Raw genomic sequence first — 27,064 nt, 5'->3', positions numbered from 1 at the left:
GAAACTGCCAGAGAGTTTTCCTAAGTGGTTGCATCATTTTAAATTCCCAACAGCAATGTATTATAATTGTTAGTTCCACATTCTTGTCAACATCTGATGTTACCCATCTTTTAAATTTTAGCCATTCTATTGGGTATAAAATATCTCACTATGATTAGTCCCAGGTGACTAATGATTTTAAGCACTTTTTCATGTGCCTATGGGCCATTCATATAACCTCTTTTGTGAGGTGTCTGTTCAAACTTTTACCCATTTTTAATTAGATTGCTTATCTATTTATGTATTATGTATTACTTTTATATTCTGGGTATAAGTCCTTTGTCAGATATAAGCATTGTAAAATATTTTCTCACAATCTGTGGTTTCCTTTTCATTTTCAACAATGTCTTTTGAGGACCAATAATTTTGAATTTTGATGAAATCAATTTTCCTTTTATGGTTAGTGATCTATATATCCTCTTGAAGAACTTTCTGACAACCTCAAGGTTGCACAGATATTCTCATATATTTTCTTATAGAAGCTTTATAGTTTTAGCTTCATGTTTAGGACCATAATCAATCTCAAACTAATTAAACTTATTTATTTTTTTCTATTAGAGAATTTGTAGGTTTACAGAAAAATCATGAAGAAAATAAAGACTGTCCAAATACCCACCCTCACACACACTTTTCCCTTTTATTAACAATGTATATTAGTGTGTTACTTTTGTTAAAATTGATGAAACGATATTATTATAATTGTACTATTAACTATACTCCATAGGTTACATTAGGGTTCACCATGATGTACACTCCCATGGGTTTTTTTTTAATTCATTCTAGTAATATATATACAACCTAAAATTTCCCCTTTAACCACATTCAAATATATAATTTGATGGTGTTAGTTACATTCACAATGTTGTGCTACCATTACCACCTTCCATTACCAAAACTTTTCTATCACCCAAACAGAAACTCTGTATCAATTAAACATTAACTCCTCATGTGAACCAGACCTATAAAAATCCTAGAAGAAAACATAGGGAAGCATCTTCAGTACTTTGTGTTAGGCAGTGGTTTCTTAGACTTTACACCCAAAGCATGAGAAACAAAAGAAAAAAATAGATAAATGTGACCCTGTTAAAATTAAAGACTTTTTTTTTGCATCAAAGGACTTTATCATGAAAATAAAAAGACAATCTACAAAATGGAAGAAAATATTTGGAAACCATATATCTGATAAGGGTTTAATATTCAGAATATATAAAGAAATCCTACAACTCAACAAGAAAAAGACAACCTGATTAAAAATGGGCAAAATACTTAAATAGATATAGGTGATATACAAATGGTTAAAGAGCACATGAAAATATGCTCAATATCATTAGCCATTAGGGAAATGCAAATCAAAACTACAAGGAGATACCATTTCACACCTACTAGATGAATGGATAAACAAAATGTGGTATATACATACAACAGAATATTATTCAGCCATGAAAAGGAAGAAAGTTCTGATACATGTGACAACATGGATGAACCTTGAAGACATCCTGTTGAGTGAAATAAGCCTGACACAAAAGGACAAATACTGTACGATCTCACTGATATAAAATAACTAGAATAAACAAATTCATAGAATCAGAAACTAGAATATAGGTAAACCAGGGCCCAGTAAGGGGATGGGGAATGGTGAGTTAATGGTTAATCGATACAGAGTTTCTGTTTGGTAATGGATGGTGGTGAGGGTAGTACAACCCTGTGAATGTAATTAACATCACTGAAATATATATTTGAATGTGGCTAAAAGGGGAAATTTTAGGAAATAAACATATATAATTACTAGAATATTTATACTAGAATATTGTTCTGGTTTGCTAACGCTGCTGTAATGCAAAACACCAGAGATGGATTGGCTTTTATAAAAGGGGGTTTATTTGGTTACACAGTTACAGTCTTAAGGCCATAAAGTGTCCAAGGTAACACATCAGCAATCGGGTACCTTCAATGGAGGATGGCCAATGGTGTCCAGAAAACCTCTGTTAGCCTGGAAGGCACATGGCTGGTGTCTGTTCCAGTGTTCTGGTTTCAAAATGGCCTTCTCCCAGGATGTTCCTCTCTAGGCTGAAGTTCCTCAAAAATGTTGCTATTAGTTGCACTTGGGGTATTTGTCCTCTCTTAGCTTCTCCGGAGCAAGAGTCTGCTTCCAACAGCCGTCTTCAAAATGTGCCTCATCTGCAGCTCCTGTGCTTTCTTCAAAGTGTCCCTTGTGGCTGTAGCTCCTCTTCAAAATGTCACTCACAGTTGCACTGAGTTCCCTCTCTCCATCAGCTCATTTATATGGCTCCAGTGACTCAACTTAGACCCACCACAAATGGGAGGAGCAACACCTCCATGGAAATTATCCAATCAGAGTCATCACCCACAGCTGGGTGGGGCGCATTCCAAAGAAACACTCAAAGAATTACAATCTAATCAACACTGATAGCATCTGCCCACACAAGATTACATCAAAGATAATGGTGTTTGGGAGACACAATATATTCAAACTGGCACAAACATATGTATGTATATAACTAAAATAAATAAAATTAAAAAAAACAAAGCATAGGACTATACAACACAAACTGTGAAACCTAATGTTAACCAATTATAATAATAATTACAATAATATTATTTAATCAATTGTAACAAAAGGACAACACTAATGCAAGGTATAATAATAGGGTGGTATATGGGAAGTCTGTATTTTATGCATGATTTTTCTGTAAACCTACAAGTTCTTTAATTTGAAAAAAAAAAAAAGTCAGTTCTCATCAAGAAAGTGAAAAGAAAACCCAAAGACTTTGAGAATATATTTGCAAATTGGATATCTGATAAAGGATTTGTACCCAGTATCTATTAAGTACTCTTATAACATAATAATAAAAAGACAAAAAATCCAAAGAAAAATGAGCAAAGGATTTGAATAGATGTTCCTCCAAAGAAGATATACAGTTGGCTGATAAACACATGAAAAGATGCTCAACATCATTAGTCATAAGGGAAAGAAAATAAATGAGATACTACTTTACACATACTAGGATGGCTAAATCAGAAAGACAGACAATAGCCAGTTTTGGACAGTGTGTCATATTGAATCATGTCACCCACAAAGATATGTTCAAGTCCTAACCCCTGGTCCTATGGGTGTACTCATCTGTAAATGAAACCTTTGAAAATTCTATTAAGATGAGGGCAAACTGAAGCAGGGTGAGCCTTAATCCATATGACTTGGGTCCTTATAAGCAAAAGAATTTTGGACACAGAAACAGAAGTCAGAGGAGGAAATAGAAAAAGACAGAAAAAGATTGCCATGTGATGAAGGCAGAAATTGATTGGCACTATTGAGGATTGAATCGTGTTCCCCATAATCACATATTCAGGTTCCAATCCCTAGTCCTATGGGTGTTAACACATCTGTGAATGAGACCTTTGAAGATATTGTTAAGGAGTGGCCAAAGTGAATGAGGGTGAGCCTTAATCCAATATGGCTGAAGTCCATATAAGCAAAGGAAATTCGACACAGAAGTAGAAGCCAAGAGGAAGGAGAGATCACCATGTGACAGAGGCAGAGATTCATTTAGCGGTCAAGGAACCCCAAGGATTGCTGGCAAGCCAGAATCAGAATGTTACAAACTCTGGAAGAAAGCATTGCCTGGAGATACTTGATTCTGGACTTCCAGCCTCCAAAACTGTGAGACAATAAATTCTTGTTGTTGAAGACAATCGTTGTGTGCTGTTTGTCATAGCAGCACTAGCAAACTAAGACAGAGGATGTGGAGAAATTGGAACCCACATGTATTGCTGGTGGGAATGTAGCCACTTGGGAAAAGAGTTCTGCAGTTCCTCAAAATGTTAAAAATAGTTACCACAATTCCAGTCCTAGGTATCTGTCCAAGAGAAAGGAAAACATGCACCATGCAAAAATGAGTTCAGGAATGTTCATAGCAGCATAATTCATAATAACCAAAAACTGGAAATAACCCAAATGTCCATCAACTCATGAATAGAAAAACAAAATGTGGTATATCCCTACAATGGAATATTATTCAGCAATAAAAAGGAATGAAATACTGATGATACACGCTACAATGTGGATGAATCTCAAAAACATTAGAATAAGTTAAAGAAGCCAATCATGAAAGACCACATAGTATATGATTGTACTTATATGAAATGCCCAGAACAGGCAAATCTACAGTGACGGAAGGTAGATGGGTAATTGTCTAAGGTTGGGGGAGGGGGATGGTACACAGAGAGGAGGAGGGATGGAAACTGCTAACCGGTAGACCGTTTCTTTCCGGCCTGAGAAAAATGTTCTAAAATTAGATATTGCAGAACTCTGTAAATATACCTAAAATAATTGACTTGTACACTTTAAATGGGTGTACTTGATAGTACATAATTGTATCTCAGTAAAGTTGCTTAAAAATATCAGTTCTATCCGTTTTGGGATTTGAATCAAGTAGCCTCGACACTATCACTCTCTTTCCTCTGGATTCTTCTGGGGTCAGCCCTATTAGAAACTTCCTTCTCAAGATTGCTATTTCTATATTTCCACCCCCTTCAAATGAGAAAGTAAAGATCTTCCTAAAACCCTCCAGCCCGGCTGTGCGTCAAAACACCTAGAATCACTTTTTAGAAATCCTGATTGTGGCAGAGTCCAGGGGCCGCCAGGCCGGGAGCGGCGCCGGAATCCCCCGCCCGGCTGCGCCCCTCCAGCGCCGGGTTTCCGAGGCACCGCCCACCGGGCAGGACACTTACTTCCGGGCCGTTCACCGCCGCCCCCCCCGCCCCCGCTCCAGGCGGCAAGGAAAGAAGCCAGTGCGGCGGCGCTCAGCCGGGAGAAGACACCGCGGGATTGGGCTCCGCGCGACCGTCACATCAGCAATGAGAAGTCTGACCATCCTGTCACCCCGCGGCTGGGCTGCAGCGAACCGCTTCTCCAAGACCCAGCCCAGCTTGTTGAGGAGGCCACAGGGATTCTGCCGCCTTTTCAGGAACTCATATTTAAAAGAAATTCTCTGCAGCATATGGAGCAGCTATTGCCAGTACTTGGAATACATAGTGGTTGCCGGGTGTTAATCCGAGACAAGAATGGTCCAGAAGCAGAAGTTGAATTAAGGAGGATGGCAGATTTGGAAAAGTCCGTGGAGAAGAGGCCTGACGGAGTAGAAGAGGTGTCTAAAGAGCTCACTGGGATCAGGCAGGGTTTTCTGGCCAAGGATTGGCCGGCTGAGCCTCTCTGCACACCCGGTAAGAGGAGTAAAGGCGACAATCCAGCAGTTTATGGAGAACTTGGAGGAAACTGACACGCTGATTCTGCCAGAAATTTTCGAAGAGTGAATAAAGTTAGGTAAAAAGATTCAGGCATTCCTGGACAAAGATGCCATGGAGCAGGTCATCAGTTGGCTACCGTCCACGAACAGGGGCTACCATCCACGAACTTGTACTTGGCCCTGGTGGAGAGAGGGAGGACAGCTGGGAGTGGCTGTGCTGACCGCGCAAGCACCGCCAGTTCTGCTTTCCCTGAAAAAGGAGGTACCAGATTTCTCAGGTACTGCTGGAGACAATCGTCCAGTTGACAGTTTTGCTCCTCTCCCACTTCTCTGTGAAGTCTTGTCTTTCTGAACGTTAAGAGCTCCTTTCTGTTTTCTCTTTGTGCCTCCCTGTGGCTGTGCTGCCCAGCAGTTCATGGTGTCTGGAGAGGACCTCCCCATTCCAAGTGTTCCCAACTCTTTCGATCCATGGGTGCTTGCTTTAGGCTGGTTTCCCCTGGCAATCCTATAGTACCGTAACTGAAACACCAGAAGGTGCAGTCCAGTCAGGAGCGTCGGGGGGTGGATCAGAACGATATAGTTCAAGTTTCCTTCCTTGTGTCCTATTTTGGAACAGCTGCTGGATTGTTGGCTCACAAACCCTATCTTCACCCCTAAACTAACCCTTTCTAGACAGGCCATGAGATCTCAGAGGCCATTCCTGGGGCGGGACCTATGGATTGATGTGTGAACTTCTTTGTCCCCCAGCAAATCTCCGTAGGGTTAGAACCCAGTATTGAGTGAGTCTGTGATTGCAACCAAGCTAGAACCCTGCCTGGGAAGGGCACAGAGTAGAACTGGAACAGTGATGAAGCCAGCCATAAACTTCTCAGTAGTGACGTGTGCTTCCTTCAAAGCTGTTTCTGTTAACTGTACCCTTCAAGACCATTCCTATCTATCTAGCCTTTTCTTTCCATTGTTAATGAAAATCAGTTTTTAGCGCTGTGTCAGTTTCAATGTATTATGTCCTCCAAAACACCACGTTCGTTAATGAAATCTTGTGGGGGCAGATGTATTAGTGTTGATTAGGTTGGAGTCTTCGGATTAGGTTGTTTCCATAGAGATGTGACCCACCCAACTGTGGATAATACTTTTTATTATATTATTTTCATGGAGGTGTGGCCCTGCCCATTCAACATGGGTCTTGATTAGTTTACTGGAGCTGAATACTAGTTAAGACAGAAGAAGCTCAGTGCTGCAGCCGAGAGAGACATTTTGGAGATGCTCATTGAAAGTAGACTTTTGTTAGTCCAGAGTTTGCCTGGGAGAAGCTAAGAGAACATCCGCAGATGCCTAGAAAGAATTATCCTGGGAGAAAGCCATTTTGAAACCAGAACCCTGGAGCAGACGCCAGCCACGTGCCTTCCCAGATGACAGAGGCTTTCCGGATGCCATAGGTGTTCTTCAGTGAAGGTACCCTATTGTTCATGCCTTTGTTTGAACACTTTTATGGCCTTAGGAGTATAACTTTGTAACAAATAAACCCCCTTATAAAAGCCAATCCATTTGTGGTATTTTGCATAACAGCAGCATTAGTAAGTGGAACAAGCACACAGCAGCAAGCAGAAGAGTGTTTGAAAGGTTTTTATTTTTGACTGATGAGGTATGAGAAGGATGTGTTTCTGGTCATGATTTATTTTATTAAGATTCTGAGCAGCCCTGGGTAACTTGAACTTTTCTTAAACACCGGCTGTACCACCCCATTCTTCAGCACAGTGCTCAGGGGAAGGGCTCCTGATGAGGCAAACTGGGGCAGAGAGCCATTTTTCTGAAGTAGCAGGAATTTAGGTCTGGGATGGTGGGAGCTAGGATAAGGTGATGGTGAGGGCAGGTAAGTGAATGGGGCCCTAGACCCAGTCCACCCCACCTCCAGCTTTAATTGGAGCAGTTCAATAATTATCTGTTTTTCTAAACCAGCCTTGGGTAAATTTCCTCATATAAAAATTGGTATAATAGCACCTCCCTCATAGGATCACTGAAAGAAAATAATGTATGTCATACACTTAGCATAGTGTGGGGAGTGTGGTGCATTTTCAGAAAAGTGTTATCTGCTACTGTGTTTGCATTCCACATTAGAGTTTGTTAGAAGATCAGCTTCCAAAACTTTAAGGACAGATTTGGAAATCACTGGTTGAACCCATCTCCCTCATTTAAAAAAAATTGAAAAAAATTTTTGAGAAATTATGTGAATACAATATGAATTCACCTGTATTAATATTTTTAAAAAGAAGCAACAGTGGCAATACAGCAATTTTCCTCCATTGATTTCTAAAATGGAAATATGATTCCATGGGAAAATATACCAAATAATCTCAGTTCAAATTTTGGATGTAAAAAAGATTAGGGCAGTGATAATCCAGAGCAGAAAGTTATATGTGAAGAGAATTTTATTCCCTACATAGATGCCTTCTCTTCTTTTGCAGAATCTTCCTTTTCAGTGCGCTCTCTCGCTCTCTCTCTCCCTCTCTCTCTCTCTCTCTCTCCCTCTCTCTTTTCAATTATATTAAATAATTTTCTCCTATGCCTGGAAATCTCTTGACTCCCCGCAAATGTTTTCAGAAATTTAGTGCTTTCTTCCTTCAACATGAACTGTCATATTAAACTAGGACATAAATATTCTGGACTATGCCTTTCACCCCCACCCCCACATTTTGTCACTCTGAGAAATTTTGCCCTATGCTACAATAATTGCACACTTTGCATCTGATAGTGCCATCTAATAGTAAAGCCTATTCTTTTTTTTTTTTTTAATTAAATTCAGTTTTATTGAAATACATTCACACACCATACAATCATCCATGATATACAATCCACTGTCCACAGTATGATAACATAGTTATGCATTCATCACCACAATCTATCTCTGAACGTTTTCCTTACATCAGAAAGAACCACAACAAGAATAAAAAATAAAAGTGAAAAAAAAACACCCAAATCATCCCCCCATCCCACCCCATTTGTCCTTTAGTTTTTGTCCCCATTCCTCCACTCATCCATACACTAGATAAAGGGGGTGTGATCCACAAGGTCTTCACAATCACACTGTCACCCCTTGTACTCTACGTTATTATATAATTGTCTTCAGGAGTCCAGACTGCTGGGTTGGAGTTTGGTAGTTTCAGGTATTTACTTCTAGCTATTCCAATACATTAAAGCCTAAGAGGTGTTATCTATATAGTGCATAAGAATGTCCACCAGAGTGACCTCTCGACTCCATTTGGAATCTCTCAGCCACTGAAACTATTTCGTCTCATTTTGCATCCCCCTTTTGGTCAAGAAGATACTCTCAGTCCCACGATGCCGGGTCCACATTCATCCCCGGGAGTCATAATCTGCGTTGCCAGGGAGATTTACACCCCTGGGAGTCAGGTCCCACGTAGGGGGGAGGGCAGCAAGTTCACCTGCCGAGATGGCTCAGTTAGAGAGAGAGAGGGCCACATCTGAGCAACAAAGAGGTACTCAGGGGGAGACTCTTAGGCACCATTAGATACAACTTTAGACTCTCCTTTGTGGTAATGAGCTTCATAAGGGCAAGTCCCATACTCAAGGGCTCAGCACATCAAACCACCAGTCCCAATGTTTGTAACAACATATGCTAGGGGTAAAGCCTATTCTTAAGAGGCAGTAAATGAGTACCCCACTCTGTTGATTATCTTAGCTATTCCATGACACTGTTGCAATTTATTGAAAGAGGGATGTTTGTAATTTTACTCCCAGTTTAAACAATAATAAACAGTTAATTCTATAAAAGTCATCAAGTCTACATGATACAGCCCTTTAACAAACAAATTTATTTCCAAGTACCCTGAATCATGGCTGGATGTGCTTTTCTGCAAAGCCTAGCAGGATCTAATTACAGTCAGTAAATACAGAGATAACTATATAATGAATTAAGAGTGATGAGGACTCCAAAAGCCAATCTGCCTAGATTTATATATATTTATATATATTATGAAAAGGCAGAAAAGTGATTACTTCTGACTACCAAGGAGAGGTTGTTAGTTGGGCTTACCCTGGACAAAATGTGGGACAAAATGTATATTTCTAATTCCTTTCTGTACTTCCTAATATCCTCCTCTTATTCCTCTTTTACTGTCTCCCTCTTCAACAGGTTACCAGGGGCAGCAAGAAGGGGTACTGGAAAGTTATTGCATAATGAGTGCAGGGTTTCTGTTTTGGGTGATGGATAGTTTTGATAATGGAAAATAGTGATGGTAGCACAACATTGTGAAAATAATTAAGCCACTGAGTCGTATATTTGGGAGTGGTTCAGATGAGAAATTTTATTTTGTGTATATGTTATCACAATTTTAAAAAGAGAGACTAAAGAGACAACAATTAAATGCAATACATGATCCTGGACTGGAACTAATAATGGAGGAGAAAATGCCCCAAAGGACATTACTGAGACATATGAAAAATTGGAGTATAGGCTGTAAGCTTTCCAAATTTACATTTCTTGAACTTGTTAGCTGTACTTAAGATTTGTCCCTAGGAAATGTGCATGGAAGTGTTGTGTTAAAGGATCATGATATATGCTACCTATTCTCAAATGTTTAGAAAATAGAAGATAGATAGATAGATTGTGTTCTGGTTTGCTAATGCTGCTGTTTTGCAAAACACCAGAAATGGATTGGCTTTTATAAAGGGGTTTATTTGGTTACACAGTTACAGTTTTAAGGCCATAAAGTGTCCATCAACAAAGGATATCTTCACTGAAGGATAGCCATTGGTGTCCAGAAAACCTCTTTTGGCTCCAAAGGCACGTGGCTGGCGTCTGCTTGCTCCCAGGTTGCATTTCAAAATTGTGTTCTCCAAAATGTTGCTCTTGGGGCATTTTGTCCTCTCTTAGCTGCAGCTCCTCTTCAAAATGTCACTCTCAGTTGCTCTGAGGTCCCTCTGTTTGTGAGCTCTTTTTTTTTTTTTTTAAATTCAGTTTTATTGAAATATATTCACATACCATACAATCATCCATGGTATACAATCAACTGCTCACAGTACGATCATATAGTTATGCATCCATCACCACAATCTATTTCTGAACATTTTCATTACATCAGAAAGAATCAGAATAAGAATAAAATATAAAAGTAAAAAAAGAGCACCCAAACCATCCCCCCCATCCCACCCTATTTGTCATTTAGTTTTTTTTTTTTTTTTTTTTTTTTTTTTTAATCATCATTTTATTGAGATACATTCACATACCACGCAGTCATACAAAACAAATTGTACTTTCGATTGTTTACAGTACCATTACATAGTTGTACATTCATCACCTAAATCAATCCCTGACACCTTCATTAGCACACACACAAAAATAACAAGAATAATAATTAGAGTGAAAAAGAGCAATTGAAGTAAAAAAGAACACTAGGTACCTTTGTCTGTTTGTTTGCTTCCCCTACTTTTCTACACATCGATCCATAAACTAGACAAAGTGGAGTTTGGTCCTTATGGCATTCCCAATCCCACTGTCACCCCTCATAAGCTACATTTTTATACAACTGTCTTCGAGATTCATGGGTTCTGGGTTGTAGTTTAATAGTTTCAGGTATCCACCACCAGCTACCCCAATTCTTTAGAACCTAAAAAAGGTTGTCTAAAGTGTGCGTAAGAGTGCCCACCAGAGTGATCTCTCGGCTCATTTTGGAATCTCTCTGCCACTGAAGCTTATTTCATTTCCTTTCACATCCCCCTTTTGGTCAAGAAGATGTTCTCCATCCCACGATGCCGGGTCTACATTCCTCCCCGGGAGTCATATTCCACGTTGCCAGGGAGATTCACTTCCCTGGGTGTCTGATCCCACGTAGGGGGGAGGGCAGTGATTTCACCTTTCAAGTTGGCTTAGCCAGAGAGAGAGGGCCACATCTGAGCAACAAAGAGGCATTCAGGAGGAGACTCTTAGGCACAAATACAGGGAGGCCTAGCCTCTCCTTTGCAGCAACCGTCTTCCCAAGGGTAAAACTTATGGTAGAGGGCTCAACCCATCAAACCACCAGTCCCCTATGTCTGTGGTCATGTTAGCAACCATGGAGGTGGGGTAGGCGAATACCCCTGCATTCTCCACAGGCTCCTCAAGGGGGCACTACATCGTTTTTTTTTTTTTTTTTTTTCCTTGTTTGTCTTTTTTCTTTTTTTTTTTTTTTAACTTTCCCTTCTTTTTTCAAATCAACTGTATGAAAAAAAAAGTTAAAAAGAAAACAAACATACAATAAAAGAACATTTCAAAGAGACCATAGCAAGGGAGTAAGAAAAAGAGAACTAACCTAAGATAACTGCTTAACTTCCAACATGTTCCTACTTTACCCCAAGAAAGTTACATACTATAGCAACATTTCAGTGAACTTGTTCCTACTACATCCATCAGAAATTAACAGACCATAGTCATTTCTGGGCATCCCCAGAACGTTAAATAGCTTATCTGTTCTTCTTGGATTATTGTTCCCCCTTCCTTAATTGCTCTCTACTGCTAGTTCCCCTACATTCTACATTATAAACCATTTGTTTTACATTTTTCAAAGTTCACATTAGTGGTAGCATATAATATTTCTCTTTTTGTGCCTGGCTTATTTCGCTCAGCATTATGTCTTCAAGGTTCATCCATGTTGTCATATGTTTCACCAGATCGTTCCTTCTTACTGCCGCGTAGTATTCCATCGTGTGTATATACCACATTTTATTTGTCCACTCATCTGTTGATGGACATTTGGGTTGTTTCCATCTCTTGGCAATTGTGAATAATGCTGCTATGAACATTGGCGTGCAGATATCTGTTCGTGTCACTGCTTTCCGATCTTCCGGGTATATCCCAAGAAGTGCAATCGCTGGATCGAATGGTAGCTCTATCTCTAGTTTTCTAAGGAACTGCCAGACTGACTTCCAGAGTGGCTGAACCATTATACAGTCCCACCAACAATGAATAAGAGTTCCAATTTCTCCACATCCCCTCCAGCATTTGTAGTTTCCTGTTTGTTTAATGGCAGCCATTCTAACCGGTGTTAGATGGTATCTCATTGTGGTCTTAATTTGCATCTCTCTAATAGCTAGTGAAGCTGAACATTTTTTCATGTGTTTCTTGGCCATTTGTATTTCCTCTTCAGAGAACTGTCTTTTCATATCTTTTGCCCATTTTATAATTGGGCTGTCTGTACTATTGTCATTGAGTTGTAGGATTTCTTTGTATATGCAAGATATCAGTCTTTTGTCAGATACATGGTTTCCAAAAATTTTTTCCCATTGAGTTGGCTGCCTCTTTACCTTTTTGAGAAATTCCTTTGAGGTGCAGAAACTTCTAAGCTTGAGGAGTTCCCATTTATCTATTTTCTCTTTTGTTTGTTGTGCTTTGGGTGTAAAGTCTAGGAAGTGGCCTCCTAATACAAGGTCTTGAAGATGTTTTCCTACATTATCTTCTAGGAGTTTAATGGTACTTTCTTTTATATTGAGATCTTTGGTCCATTTTGAGTTAATTTTTGTGTAGGGGGTGAGGTAGGGGTCCTCTTTCATTCTTTTGGATATGGATATCCAACTCTCCCAGCTCCATTTGTTGAAAAGACCATTATGGCTCAGTTCGGTGACTTTGGGGGCCTTATCAAAGATCAGTCGGCCATAGATCTGAGGGTCTATCTCTGAATTCTCAATTCGATTCCATTGATCTATATGTCTATCTTTGTGCCAGTACCATGCTGTTTTGGCAACTGTGGCTTTATAATAAGCTTCAAAGTCAGGGAGTGTAAGTCCTCCCACTTCGTTTTTCTTTTTTAAAGTGTCTTTAGCAATTCGAGGCATCTTCCCTTTCCAAATAAATTTGATAACTAGCTTTTCCAAGTCTGCAAAGTAGGTTGTTGGAATTTTGATTGGGATTGCATTGAATCTGTAGATGAGTTTGGGTAGAATTGACATCTTAATGACATTTAGCCTTCCTATCCATGAACATGGAATATTTTTCCATCTTTTAAGGTCCCCTTCTATTTCTTTTAGTAGAGTTATGTAGTTTTCTTTGTATAGGTCTTTTACATCTTTGGTTAAGTTTATTCCTAGGTACTTGATTTTTTTAGTTGCTATTGAAAATGGTATCTTTTTCTTGAGTGTCTCTTCAGTTTGTTCATTTCTAGCATATAGAAACATTACTGACTTATGTGCATTAATCTTGTATCCCGCTACTTTGCTAAATTTGTTTATTAGCTCTAGTAGGTGTATCGTTGATTTCTCAGGGTTTTCTAGATATAAGATCATATCATCTGCAAACAATGACAGTTTTACTTCTTCTTTTCCAATTTGGATGCCTTTTATTTCTTTGTCTTGCCGGATTGCCCTGGCTAGCACTTCCAGCACAATGTTGAATAACAGTGGTGACAGCGGGCATCCTTGTCTTGTTCCTGATCTTAGAGGGAAGGCTTTCAGTCTCTCACCATTGAGTACTATGCTGGCTGTGGGTTTTTCATATATGCTCTTTATCATGTTGAGGAAGTTTCCTTCAATTCCTACCTTTTGAAGTGTTTTTATCAAAAACGGATGTTGGATTTTGTCAAATGCTTTTTCAGCATCTATTGAGATGATCAATTGATTTTTCCCTTTCGAGTTTTTAATGTGTTGTAATACATTGATTGTTTTTCTTATGTTGAACCATCCTTGCATGCCTGGAATGAACCCCACTTGGTCATGGTGTATGATTTTTTTAATGTGTCTTTGGATTCGATTTGCAAGTATTTTGTTGAGGATTTTTGCATCTATATTCATTAGGGAGATTGGCCGGTAGTTTTCCTTTTTTGTAGCATCTTTGCCTGGTTTTGGTATTAGATTGATGTTAGCTTCATAAAATGAGTTAGGTAGTGTTCCATTTTTTTCAATGTTTTGAAAGAGTTTGAGTAAGATTGGTGTCAGTTCTTTCTGGAAAGTTTGGTAGAATTCCCCTGTGAAGCCATCTGGCCCTGGGCATTTATTTGTGGGAAGATTTTTGATGACTGATTGGATCTCTTTGCTTGTGATGGGTTGGTTGAGGTCTTCTATTTCTTCTCTGGTCAGTCTAGGTTGTTCATATGTTTCCAGGAAATTGTCCATTTCTTCTACATTATCCAGTTTGTTGCCATACAGTTGTTCATAATATCCTCTTATAATTTTTTTAATTTCTTCAGGATCTGCAGTTATGTCACCTTTTTCATTCATTATTTTGTTTATATGGGTCTTCTCTCTTTTTGATTTTGTCAGTCTAGCTAGGGGCTTGTCAATCTTGTTGATCTTCTCAAAGAACCAACTTTTGGTGATATTTATCCTTTCTATTGTTTTTTTGTTCTCTATGTCATTTATTTCTGCTTTAATCCTTGTTATTTCTTTTCTTGTACTTGGTTTAGGATTGGTTTGCTGTTCATTTTCTAGCTTCTTCAGTTGATCCATTAGTTCTTTGATTTTGGCTCTTTCTTCCTTTTTAATATATGCGTTTAGTGCTATAAATTTCCCCCTTAGCACTGCTTTTGCTGCATCCCATAGGTTTTGGTATGTTGTGTTCTCATTTTCATTCGTCTCTATATATTTAGCAATTTCTCTTGCTATTTCTTCTTTAACCCACTGATTGTTTAGGAGTGTGTTGTTTAACCTCCAGGTATTTGTGAATTTTCTAAGTCTCTGATGGTTATTGACTTCTAATTGTATTCCATTGTGGTCAGAGAATGTGCTTTGAATAATTTCAATCTTTTTAAATTTATTGAGGCTTGTTTTATGTCCCAGCATATGATCTATTCTGGAGAAAGTTCCGTGAGCACTAGAAAAGTATGTGTATCCTGTTGATTTGGGATGTAATGTCCTGTAGATGTCTGTTAAATCTAATTCATTTATCAGATTGTTTAGGTTTTCAATTTCCTTATTGGTCTTCTGTCTGGTTGATCTATCTATAGGAGTGAGTGATGTGTTGAAGTCTCCCACAATTATTGTGGAAACATCAATTGCTTCCTTTAGTTTTGCCAATGTTTCTCTCATGTATTTTGTGGCACCTTGATTGGGTGCATAGACATTTACGATTGTTATTTCTTCTTGCTGAATTGCCCCTTTTATTAGTATGTAGTGGCCTTCTTTGTCTCTCAAAACATCCCTGCATTTGAAGTCTATTTTATCTGAGATTAATATTGCTACACCTGCTTTCTTTTGGCTGTAGCTTGCATGAAATATTTTTTTCCATCCTTTCACTTTCAGTTTCTTTGTGTCCCTGTGTCTAAGATGAGTCTCTTGTATGCAACATATTGATGGTTCATTTTTTTTGATCCATTCTGCGAATCTATATCTTTTAATTGGGGAGTTTAATCCATTTACATTCAACGTTAAAACCGTGAAGGCATTTCTTGAATCGGCCATCTTATCCTTTGGATTATGTTTGCCATATTTTTCCCTCTCTCTATTAATATCCTTTATTGTACCCATACCGAATCTCTTTAGTACTGAACCTTTCTCCAAGTCTCTCTGTCCTGTCTTTGTTTCTCTGTCTGTAGGGCTCCCTTTAGTATCTCCAGTAGGGCAGGTCTCTTGTTAGCAAATTCTCTCAGCATTTCTTTGTCTGTGAAAAATTTAAGCTCTCCCTCAAATTTGAAGGAGAGCTTTGCTGGATAAAGTATTCTTGGCTGGAAATTCCTCTCACTCAGAATTTTAAATATATCGTGCCACTGCCTTCTCGCCTCCATGGTGGCTGCTGAGTAGTCACTACTTAGTCTTATGCTGTTTCCTTTGTATGTGGTGAATTGCTTTTCTCTTGCTGCTTTCAGAACTTGCTCCTTCTCTTCTATGTTTGACAGTGTGATCAGTATATGTCTCGGAGTGGGTTTTTTTGGATTTATTCTATTTGGAGTTCGCTGAGCATTTATGATTTGTGTATTTATGTTTTTTAGAAGATTTGGGAAGTTTTCCCCAACAATTTCTTTGAATACTCTTCCTAGACCTTTACCCTTTTCTTCCCCTTCTGGGACACCAATGAGTCTTATATTCGGACGTTTCATATTATCTATCATATCCCTGAGGTCCATTTCGAGTTTTTCAATTTTTTTCCCCATTCTTTCTTTTATGTTTTCATTTTCCATTCTGTCATCTTCCAGGTCACTGATTCGTTGTTCAACTTCCTCTAGTCTTGTACTATGAGTGTCCAGAATCTTTTTAATTTGGTCAACAGTTTCTTTAATTTCCATAAGATCATCCATTTTTTTATTTAGTCTTGCAATGTCTTCTTTATGCTCTTCTAGGGTCTTCTTGATTTCCTTCATATCCCGTACTAGGGTCTCATTGTTCATCTTTAGTTCTTTGAGTAGCTGCTCTAGGTGTGTCTCTTCTGGTCTTTTGATTTGGGTGCTTGGGCTTGGGTTATCCATATCGTCTGGTTTTTTCATATGCTTTATAATTTTCTGTTGTTTTTGGCCTCGTGGCATTTGCTGACCTTGATAGGGTTCTTTTAGGGTTTGTAGACCAGTTGAAGTCCTTATCTCTAATTTATCAGATCTACAGCTTCGTGGAGTACCCTTTCTCTAACTAACCAGCAGGTGGCGTCCACGAGACACCTGTTCTCCACAAGCCAGATCTCCCCTGCTTAGCCTTTTTGGTGAGTGGGGGAGTGAGTCTTGTGGGGCCCAATTGGTGTCCCAAGCTTGCGTGTGTAGTTGGTGTTGCCTGCCCTGTATGTGGGGCGTGTTTTCTGGGCAGTCGGGGAGGGGGGGTGGCCCTAACAATCAAATCTCCCTGATGATCCTAGAGTTTTAAAGCTACTGCAATAGTCTAATCCTTCAGTTCAGTCCTGCCACAGTTTGTCTCTGCCACTGACCCACAAGTCTTTGGTATTGGCGTACGGCTCCTGAGACTTGCAAGTGGGCCCCTCTTCCAGGCTGTGCACCCCGGGTCCTCTGTTGAGGGATGACTGTGCTATGTCGCAGGTGAGTGCCGTCCCCCCAGGGCAGTTCTGGGCTGCTGGGCTGTGTTGGGAGGCTCCCAGTCTGCTCAAATGATGGCTGAATGGGGCTCTGTTAATTCACATTGCTCCCCCTTCCCAGCTCTGGGACATTCAGCTGAGGTTGCAGGGAAGGCTAATGTCCACGCCCAGTTTTGTGGTGTGTGCCTGTTATTTGAAGCACTTCCGTCACACTGGGTTGTCTGGGGCAGCTCTGGGCTATGGGGCTGGCGATGGGCAGGAGTGTTTCCTGTCCACCAGGATGGTGGCTGTGAGCGGACACCCCCCTTTTCTTGGGAAGTTGTGTTGTTTAGTGAATTTTCTCAGCCACTGGATTATTGCCTTTTGTCTCAGAGCTCTCTTAGTTCTGCTCTTGACTTGACGTGCCCAAATTTCAATTCTTTGAAGCTTTCTGTATTGAGCTTCTTAGAGTAATTGTTTTAGAAAAAGCAAAAAGGATTAAAAAAAAAAAAAAAAAAAAAAACGGCCCTCCTCAGAGATCTAATGGGTTATTGAAATGCTAATAGACAAAGCAACCAGGGCCATTAAGGAAAAGTGCCCAGGGCAGAGAGATCAGCCTTGCTTCGGGATTTGCATATGCGCCTCAAGGCCTGATCTCCGCCCTTCCCCTTTCTGTGTTCACCAGAACTCCAAAAATCCTCTGCTTTTATTTTGGAGTTTTTCGTGTTGTTTTTTTTCTATGCCTGTCTCCTCTCTGCTGGGCTGGCTGCTCTCAGAGTCTCTGGTGTCTGGCCTCAGTCTATCTATGGTTGGAGTTTGAATCAGTAGAATTAGTTTCCTGTAAGAGCAGCCACTGCAATTCTCCCTTCTCCTTCCTGGAGCTGACAGCCCCTCCTCCCCCGGGACTGAGCCTGGCAGGGAGGGGCGCGGGTCCCCTGGCCGCAAAAACTTACAGATTTCGCTGATCTCAGCAGTTCCACGTTTTCATGAGTGTTGTATGAAGTATGCCCAAAGACAGATTGCTCTGTGGTGTCCAGTCCACGCAGTTCCTGGCTTTTTACCTACTTTCCTGGAGGAGTAACTAAAACATACAGCTCACCAGTCTGCCATCTTGCCCCGCCTCTGTCATTTAGTTTTTATCCCCATTTTTCTACTCATCCATCCATACACTAGATAAAGGGAGTATGATCCACAAGGTTTTTTGTGAGCTCTTTTTAATAGGACTCCAATGAACTAATCAAGACCCACCCTGAATGTGTGGGACCACATTTCCATGGAGACATTCAATCAAGAGGTCACACCCTAATCAAAGGTGTCACTCACAGTTGGGTGGGTTACATCTCCATGGAAATAGCCTAATCCAACAATTCCAACCTAATCAACACTAATACATCTGCCCCCACAAGATTGCATCAAAGAACATGGTGCTTTGGGGGACATAATACATCCAAACTGGCACAGATAGGTAGACAGACAGACAGATAATTAGAAAGAATGATATAACAAAGGTGGGAAAATGCTGAAAGCTGGTAAATCTGGATATCTGGGTGGGGCATGTATATGTATTGTTTTTGTATTATTTTTACAACTTTCTTGTAAGTTTGAAGTTGTTTCAAAGTAAAAAGTTAAAAAAAAACTGCAAGAGAAACATTGGTTAATGCTAAGGATGACAAATAAAGCATTCATTAGCCTTTAAAAACCCATTAAAAGGACAGGTGAATGTTGGGGAGGGGATTTGAAAAAACTGGGAACCCTCATACACTGCAGATGAGAATGAAAAATGATGCAACCACTTTGGAAAGACACTTTGACAGTTTCTTAAAAAGTTAAACATAAACTTAACCATATGATCTAGTGTTTTACACTTAGGAATCTACCCAAAAGAAATGAAAACATGTCTACACAAAGACATATATGCAAATGTACATAGCAGCATTATTCATAATAGTCCAAAACTGGACACAATCCAAATGTCCATCAACTAGGAATATATAAACTGTACTTGGTCTATTCATACAGTGGAATATTATTAAACAAAAAAAGGAAAAAAGTGCTGACACATGCTATAAAATGGATGAACCTGAAAAACATTACGCTAAGAGAAAAAAACATGCAAAAGAGCTGTATATGTATGGTTTCATTTATATGAAATGTCCAACAAAGGCAAATTTTTAAGGACCAAAAGAAAGCAGATTGGTGGCTACTTAGGCTTGGTAATATAGGTGAGGATTAACTGCAGACAAACACAAGGGAAACTTTTGGGGTGACAGAAGTGTTCTAAAACTGGATGATGGTGATGGTTGCACAACTTGGTAAATGTACTAAAAATCATGTAAATGTGTATTTTAAATTGGTGCATTTTACTCTATGTAAAGCCTGTCACCCACATATGGGTGAGCCATCTTGGAAGTAGGTCTTCCAAACTGGGCTGGTGCCTTCTGGAGCACAGGAGAGCTGTCTCAGCAGGATTCTGCCCAAGTTGAAGATTTGTAAGCAAAATAAATATACACACATGTACAACTCATGTTCCCCAAAATAAAAATAAAATCTCATTTTCCCACAGATGCTAACATGCCTCCTCAAACTCCTTGAAAGGAAATGGCTACTATCTGGGCATCAACATCTGTCAAGTGTACTTTTCATACACTAGAATCTTTGAGCCCTACAACAATCCTAGGAGGTAGGTACTGGTAGATGTGTAATATAAAACAGCACAGACTGTAAGATATTTCATAAACATTTAAATACAAAAAGTCTGTCTTTGAATTAAGGAAATACTTCGCTAGCCCCCTTTTATAAATACAGAAGCTGAGCCTTAGAGAGAAAAAAAATCATTCATGAGGTCACACAGCCTGTCAGTGACCAAGCTAATAGTCATATACGTAGCCATGGCACTGTACTACCTTCCTTTGCTATCATATGTTTTTCAAAATATATGTGCTCCTCCACTATTAACCCTCTTCCCTTGAGAATTGTTGCTCTCTTAGACAGTGGGTTTTGGCATACACTCCGCCTACCCTAGTTGGCTTTGGACAGTCAGGCCCAGAAGTGTTGCTTATCCCTTCTCTTTGTGGCGACGGCAGATGGTTGACCCTTAAGTCTGTCAGCCAGTTCCTTTTGCAAGCCTCTCTTTCCAGCTTTTTGTCAGAGGGTTCTATTGTTGTTCTGGGGAAAAGGAACTCTAACATTAGGTGATCAGGAAATGGAAGAAATGAGAAGAGATAGAAAATGAGGAGTCAATCCACTTTGTGTAACTTGACGATAAAAGGGTTACAGCTGCCTGGGAAACAATAATAGAAAGGATAGTTGACTAGGAGAAAAGGCTTGAGACTTTTGGGCAGAAGCCTTTGTTTGTTAAAGGACAACTGTGCTGCTTTGATGCTTGCCTGTTGGGGAATGGGGAGAGAACAATGGAATAGAAATGGGAAGGAAAGCCACAGATTCTGGGATTTGACAGAAACATCCCGTCAAGTGTGCACCTACATCAGTGACTGCTATGCTGTGAGTTTCTTAATTCTCCTCAGCCCACCAGTCTCGTGGGGGATGGGAAACAACTGAGGCATGTCTCAACGTTAACCCCCCACCCCCTCAAAACAAAGCAAACTTTTGATATCTGGATTGAAGTTTCCCTTGTCTTTGCAGGAAAAGGAGGTTGAATTCCTGTGACTGTAGGTGTTGTAGTTACACAGCTGCTGCATGCTTTGCACCTCAAAAATGAAAAATCACCTTATTCTGCTGGTGTTAAAAAGTCTCAGACAACTGACAGTTTTAAGAACATTAAGCCTCTCAGAATAATTTTCAGATATTTCTAACACAGAATGCTGGCAGAGCAGAAAAGGTGACTGAGAGAGGCAGAAACAGATAAGGAATTGCAAGACAGAAAATTCAGCATGAGGAAGGAAAACTGCAAGGTCACCCCTGAATATTCCACTTAGGGCTGGAGTTCACAATCCCCTGAATTACCGTGGTTTAGCATTTGTGCATCTGTGCCATACATGCACAGCACATACTTAGATCCCTGTTCTTGATTTTAGAGCTTAACAGAATAGAATTTAATAATAATTTTGTTACATAATATTATGAGTACACTCACTGATCCAGTGGTGTGACAAGTGTAGGAAATAGGGTGCTATTTACACTGGGTGCAGACTGCATGGGGATGCATTGTTTGTAGAGAATTTAAAAACAACATAAAACTGACTAAGAGTTCATGCTATAGGCCAACAATTCTAAACAATGTTAGCGATAAGATACTCCTTTACCCTCCAAAATATTTTCTTAAATTCTAAACAATCACTGCAGTTCCTGTTGAGTTTTCTTTACAGCTTTTTCTGAGATATAGTTCACAAAACATAAAATTCACCCATTTAGAGTGTATCATTCAGTGGTTTTTAGTCTATACGCAATCGTGCAAACACCACCACAACCTAAGTTTAGAACATTTTCATCACCTGTTGAGTTTAGTAATACATGTGTAAGCTTCTAATTAGCATCTTTTTATTACTAATCCTGTAATAGCTTTGTATACTATATGGATGTTAACTTGAGAATTTCTAGTTATACTGTTGGCCCCTGATGCAACTGAGTTTAGCTACACATGAACATTCTGAGAATAAGTTCATAATGCTGTAGAACTGTTTGAGGTCACTCTGGACACAGTTTGTGTCTCCAACCCCCATAGTTTACATATTCCTGTATTTACAACATTAGCTTCAAAATAAACAATAATAAATGTAAATTATTTTTTCCTAAGTTATCTTTTTCCCCTGGCTTGAAATTTTTATATGAGATTAATCAGATACAAAAAGCATTTTCAAACAACCAGAATCAGACTTGAATAATATACAGTGAAACACCAAGCCTTAAAATTGTTCCATGAAGATATGCACTTGGAAATTGTGGAGAAAACTATACAGCAACAAAATGTAAGGAAATGGGTCATTTATATAGAAAAAAGAATAAAATTTTAAAGAAAAAATGCCGAGACAAAGAATAAAGATGCCAGTCTTATATTGCTAGAAGAAATAAAAGTTACTGTTTGAACATGGTCTTAGATTGCTAGGACAAATACCACACAATGGGTTGGCTTCAAGCATGAACAGTTATTGTCTTATGATTTTGTAGGCTAGAAGTCCAACATCAGGATCTCAACAGGCCATGCTTTCCCCCGGAGTCTGTAAATTCTGAGACTGACTTGTCACAATTCTTGGGGTCCTGGGCTTGCATCTTGTGCCTCTGTCACATTGTCTCTTGTGACTTTCTCTGACTAGTGGCTTCTACATCTTCTGGCTTCTTTCTGTTTCTGGTTTCTACTGATGAGCTGAGTTTGAATTTCCTCTCCTCATAAAATCTCCAGTAATGTGGATTAAGCCCACCCTGGTTGCTTTTGGTCACACCTTAATTAGTAATAACATCTTCCAAAGATGATATTAAACGTAATTTCTGTTTACAAATGGTTTCACACCCACGGAACAGGATTAAGATTAAGAATGTGCCTTTTATTGGGGTACATGATTCAACCAAATACCAAGCAATGGACATCCATTTTAAAGCAATGGATTAAAAAAAATGCCAATATTTACTATTATTCAGTGATTTTTCCAGATTTTTGTATTAAGATGAAAACATTTGAAAGATTTTACTAAAAATAATTTCTAATAGGTTTTCTGGCAAAGATATATTTTAGTGGAAATTTTTTGATTGTGGAAACATTTGAAAGACACTAGAATTGGCTTTAAAGACAAAGACATGAGCAGTTATTGCAATTTCTGGAATCTATTGTGAAATTGATTTTTACGCCCCTCTGCCAAACTAATTCTGATGTTTAAGACTTTCTCTAACTGCTTTGTATGTCTGTTGTTTTTTGTGAAAGAATCTTTCAAAATTAAAATTATTAAAAATGTTCACTCTGAAGATAAATCTGTCTATACTATAAATTGAGTGTGAAAATTTAAAGGTCAAATTTGATGAAGCCATTGACAGGCAAAATTTTTAAGTTAACACTCAAAAATTGAAAATGCAATATTATTCATTACTCTACAGGCCAATTTCTCTTTTTTGAAAAAAATACATTAATATAATTTGAAAGTACCAGTTCTTTACATTTTTCCTTTACTTTATTGAAATACTTAATTAGTTTTATTTTTACTGGCATGATTATATATACAAAGTTCAATAAAATAAAACTTTCCCAGTCTGCATTTCTTTTCTGGCTATTATTACTTTCACTCTTTTTTATGATTATTACTGAAAATAATTTTGTCATATAAAGAGGAAGGTGTTAGAAAAAAACGATCTGCTCTGGAGGGCAAATATCTTGCAACATTGCAAAGATTGTCTTTGAAGATAACTTTTATGTTTGGTTGGGTTTTGTTAACTGTTATCATAAATAAACATGTATTATTGGTTTCCTTCATGCAAATTACTCTGTTTCCTTCATGCAAATTACTCTGTTAGAAACTGGTAGCAGCATGACTCACATCTGCTATGTATCAGCTGCCACAACAGGCAGTTTCTCACATGTTGCCAGATTCAATCATTACAAAAACCCCAGGAAGTGGGTTTTATTATTTTCATTTTACAGATGAGGTTTAGAGAGGCTTAACAAAGTAAGGAAATTTACATAGTATCTTGTGGCTTCTAACTAGTGGACTGGAATCCATACTGTCTCCAAAGAGTGATGTTGCTTTGCAGGGTTTACAGTCTAGTTGGGAATTCAGAACATATAAATGAAGATAAAAAGGTAAAATAATATAAATTATATATGCTAAGTGCCAAGTAAAGACTGTACCAAAATCTCTATTGCCTCAGGAAAGGGAGTCATCACTAGGGCCTCTTGTAGTTTGAGAAGGTTTTATGGGGGAAGAGTCTAGCAGGGCCTGAATGGAATATTTACATACAGTACTTTAAAAGAAAGAGTGGAAACAAAATAAGGCAAAGTGCAAAGTTCTGGTCTGTCAGGACTCTAACAACTGAATTTAACTGATTTAGATAGCCCTCCTTGGAGTAGAATGAAAGTTTGTGTTCTATTGATCTACCTTTATAAGTGAGGCAAATTCCTAGTCTTTTGTCCCCCCAGGTGCTGGCTGCCTACTTTCTTGATATGCTTGGCTAATAGAGACTGATCATTTACATGCATCTTCATGGACTCAAGAAGAAATAGAAAACAACACACTCCTAAACAATCAGTGGGTTAAATAAGAAATAGCAAGAGAAATTGCTAAATATATAGAGACAAATGAAAATGAGAACACAACATATCAAAACCTATGGGATGCAGCAAAAGCAATACTGAGGGGGAAATTTATAGCACTAAATGCATACATTAAAAAGGAAGAAAGAGCTAAAATCAAAACTAATGGATCAACTGAAGAAGCCAGAAAATGAACAGCAAACCAATCCTAAACCAAGTAGAAAAGAAATAACAAGGATTAAAGCAGAAATAAATCACATAGAGAACAAAAAAAAAAAAAAAAAAAAAAAAAAAAAAAAAAAAAAAAAAATAGAGAGGATAAATAACACCAAAAGCTGGTTCTTTGAGAAGATCAACAAGATTGACAAGCCCCTAGCTAGACTGACAAAATGAAAAAGAGAGAAGACCCATATAAAAAAATAATGAATGAGAAAGGTGACATTACTGCAGATCCCGAAGAAATTAAAAAAATTATAGGAGGATACTATGAACAACTGTATGCCAACAAACTGGATAATGTAGAGGAAATGGACAATTTCCTGGAAGCATATGAACAACGTAGACTGGCCAGAGAAGAACCAGAAGACCTCAACCAATCAATCACAAGCAAAGAGATCCAATCAGTCATCAAAAAGTTTCCCACAAATCAATGCCCAGGGCCAGATGGCTTCACAGGGGAATTCTACCAAACTTTCCAAAAAGAACTGACACCAATCTTACTTAAACTCTTTCAAAACATTGAAGAATATGGAGCACTACCTAACTCATTTTATGAAGCTAACATCAATCTAATACCAAAACCAGGCAAAGATGCTACAAAAAAAGGAAAACTACAGACCTATCTCCCTAATAAATATAGATGCAAAAATTCTCAACAAAATACTTGCAAATCGAATCCAAAGACACATTAAAAAAATCATAGACCATGACCAAGTGGGGTTCATTCCAGGCATGCAAGGGTGGTTCAACATAAGAAAATCAATCAATGTATTACAACACATTAACAAATCAAAAGAGAAAAATCAAATGATCATCTCAATAGATGCTGAAAAAGCATTTGACAAAATCCAACATCCGTTTTTGATAAAAACACTTCAAAAGGTAGGAATTGAAGGAAAACTTCCTCAATATGATAAAGAGCATATATGAAAAACCCACAGCCAGCATAGTACTCAATGGTGAGAGGCTGAAAACCTTCCCTCTAAGATCAGGAACAAGACAAGGATGCCTGCTATCACCACTGTTATTCAACATTGTGCTGGAAGTGCTAGCCAGGGCAATCTGGCAAGACAAAGAAATAAAAGGCATCCAAATTGGAAAGGAAGAAGTAAAAACTGATATGATTTTATATCTGGAAAACCCCAAGAAATCAACCATACAGCTACTAGAGCTAATAAACAAATTTAGCAAAGTAGCGGGATACAAGATTAATGCACAGAAGTCAGTAATGTTTCTATATGCTAGAAATGAACAAAGTGATGAGACACTCAAGGAAAAGATACCATTTTCAATAGCAACTAAAAAAATCAAGTGCCTAGGAATAAACTTAACCAAAGATGTAAAAGACCTATACAAAGAAAACTACATAGCTCTACTAAAAGAAATAGAAGGGGACCTTAAAAGATGGAAAAATATTCCATGTTCATGGATAGGAAGGCTAAATGTCATTAAGATGTCAATTCTTCCCGAACTCATCTCCAGATTCAATGCAATCCCAATCAAAATTCCAACAACCTACTTTGCAGACTTGGAAAAGGTAGTAATCAAATTTATTTGGAAAGGGAAGATGCCTCGAATTGCTAAAGACACTCTAGAAAAGAAAAACGAAGTGGGAGGACTTACACTCCCTGACTTTGAAGCTTATTATAAAGCCACAGTTGTCAAAACAGCATGATACTGGCACAAAGATAGACATATTGATCAATGGAATCAAATTGAGAATTTGGAGATAGGTCCCCAGATCCATGGCCGACTGATCTTTGATAAGGCCCCCAAAGTCACTGAACTGGGACATAACAGTCTTTTCAACAAAAGGGGCTGGGAGAGTTGGATATCCATATCGAAAAGAATGAAAGAGGACCCCTACCTCACACCCTACACAAAAATTAACTCAAAATGGATCAAAGATCTCAATATAAAAGACAGTACCATAAAACTCCTAGAAGTAATGTAGGGAAACATCTTCAAGACCTTGTATTAGGTGGACACTTCCTAGACTTTACACCCAAAGCACAAACAACAAAAGAAAAAAAAATAGATAAATTGGAACTCCTCAAGTTTAGAAGTTTCTGTACCTCAAAGGAATTTCTCAAAAAGGTAAAGAGGCAGCCAACTCAATGGGAAAAAGTTTTTGGAAACCATGTATCTGACAAAAGACTGACATCTTGCATATATAAAGAAATCCTACAACTCAATGACAGTAGTACAGACAGCCCAATTATAAAATGGGCAAAAGATATGAAAAGACAGTTCTCTGAAGAGGAAATACAAATGGCCAAGAAACACATGAAAAAATGTACAGCTTCACTAGCTATTAGAGAGATGCAAATTAAGACCACAATGAGATACCATCTCACACCAATTAGAGTGGCTGCCATTAAACAAACAGGAAACTACAAATGCTGGAGAGGATGTGGAGAAATTGGAACTCTTATTCAT

The 27,064-nt window shown here is 38.6% G+C and overlaps 1 pseudogene; it reads left to right on the top strand.

Moving 5' to 3' along the window:
• Positions 1-27,064, top strand: part of LOC119509926 — a 67,582-nt pseudogene that overhangs the window by 3,640 nt on the left and 36,878 nt on the right.

Source organism: Choloepus didactylus, chromosome 15 (genome assembly GCF_015220235.1).
Source record: "Choloepus didactylus isolate mChoDid1 chromosome 15, mChoDid1.pri, whole genome shotgun sequence".
Taxonomy (NCBI): domain Eukaryota; kingdom Metazoa; phylum Chordata; class Mammalia; order Pilosa; family Megalonychidae; genus Choloepus; species Choloepus didactylus.
This window is presented reverse-complemented; position numbering and strand designations above follow the sequence as displayed.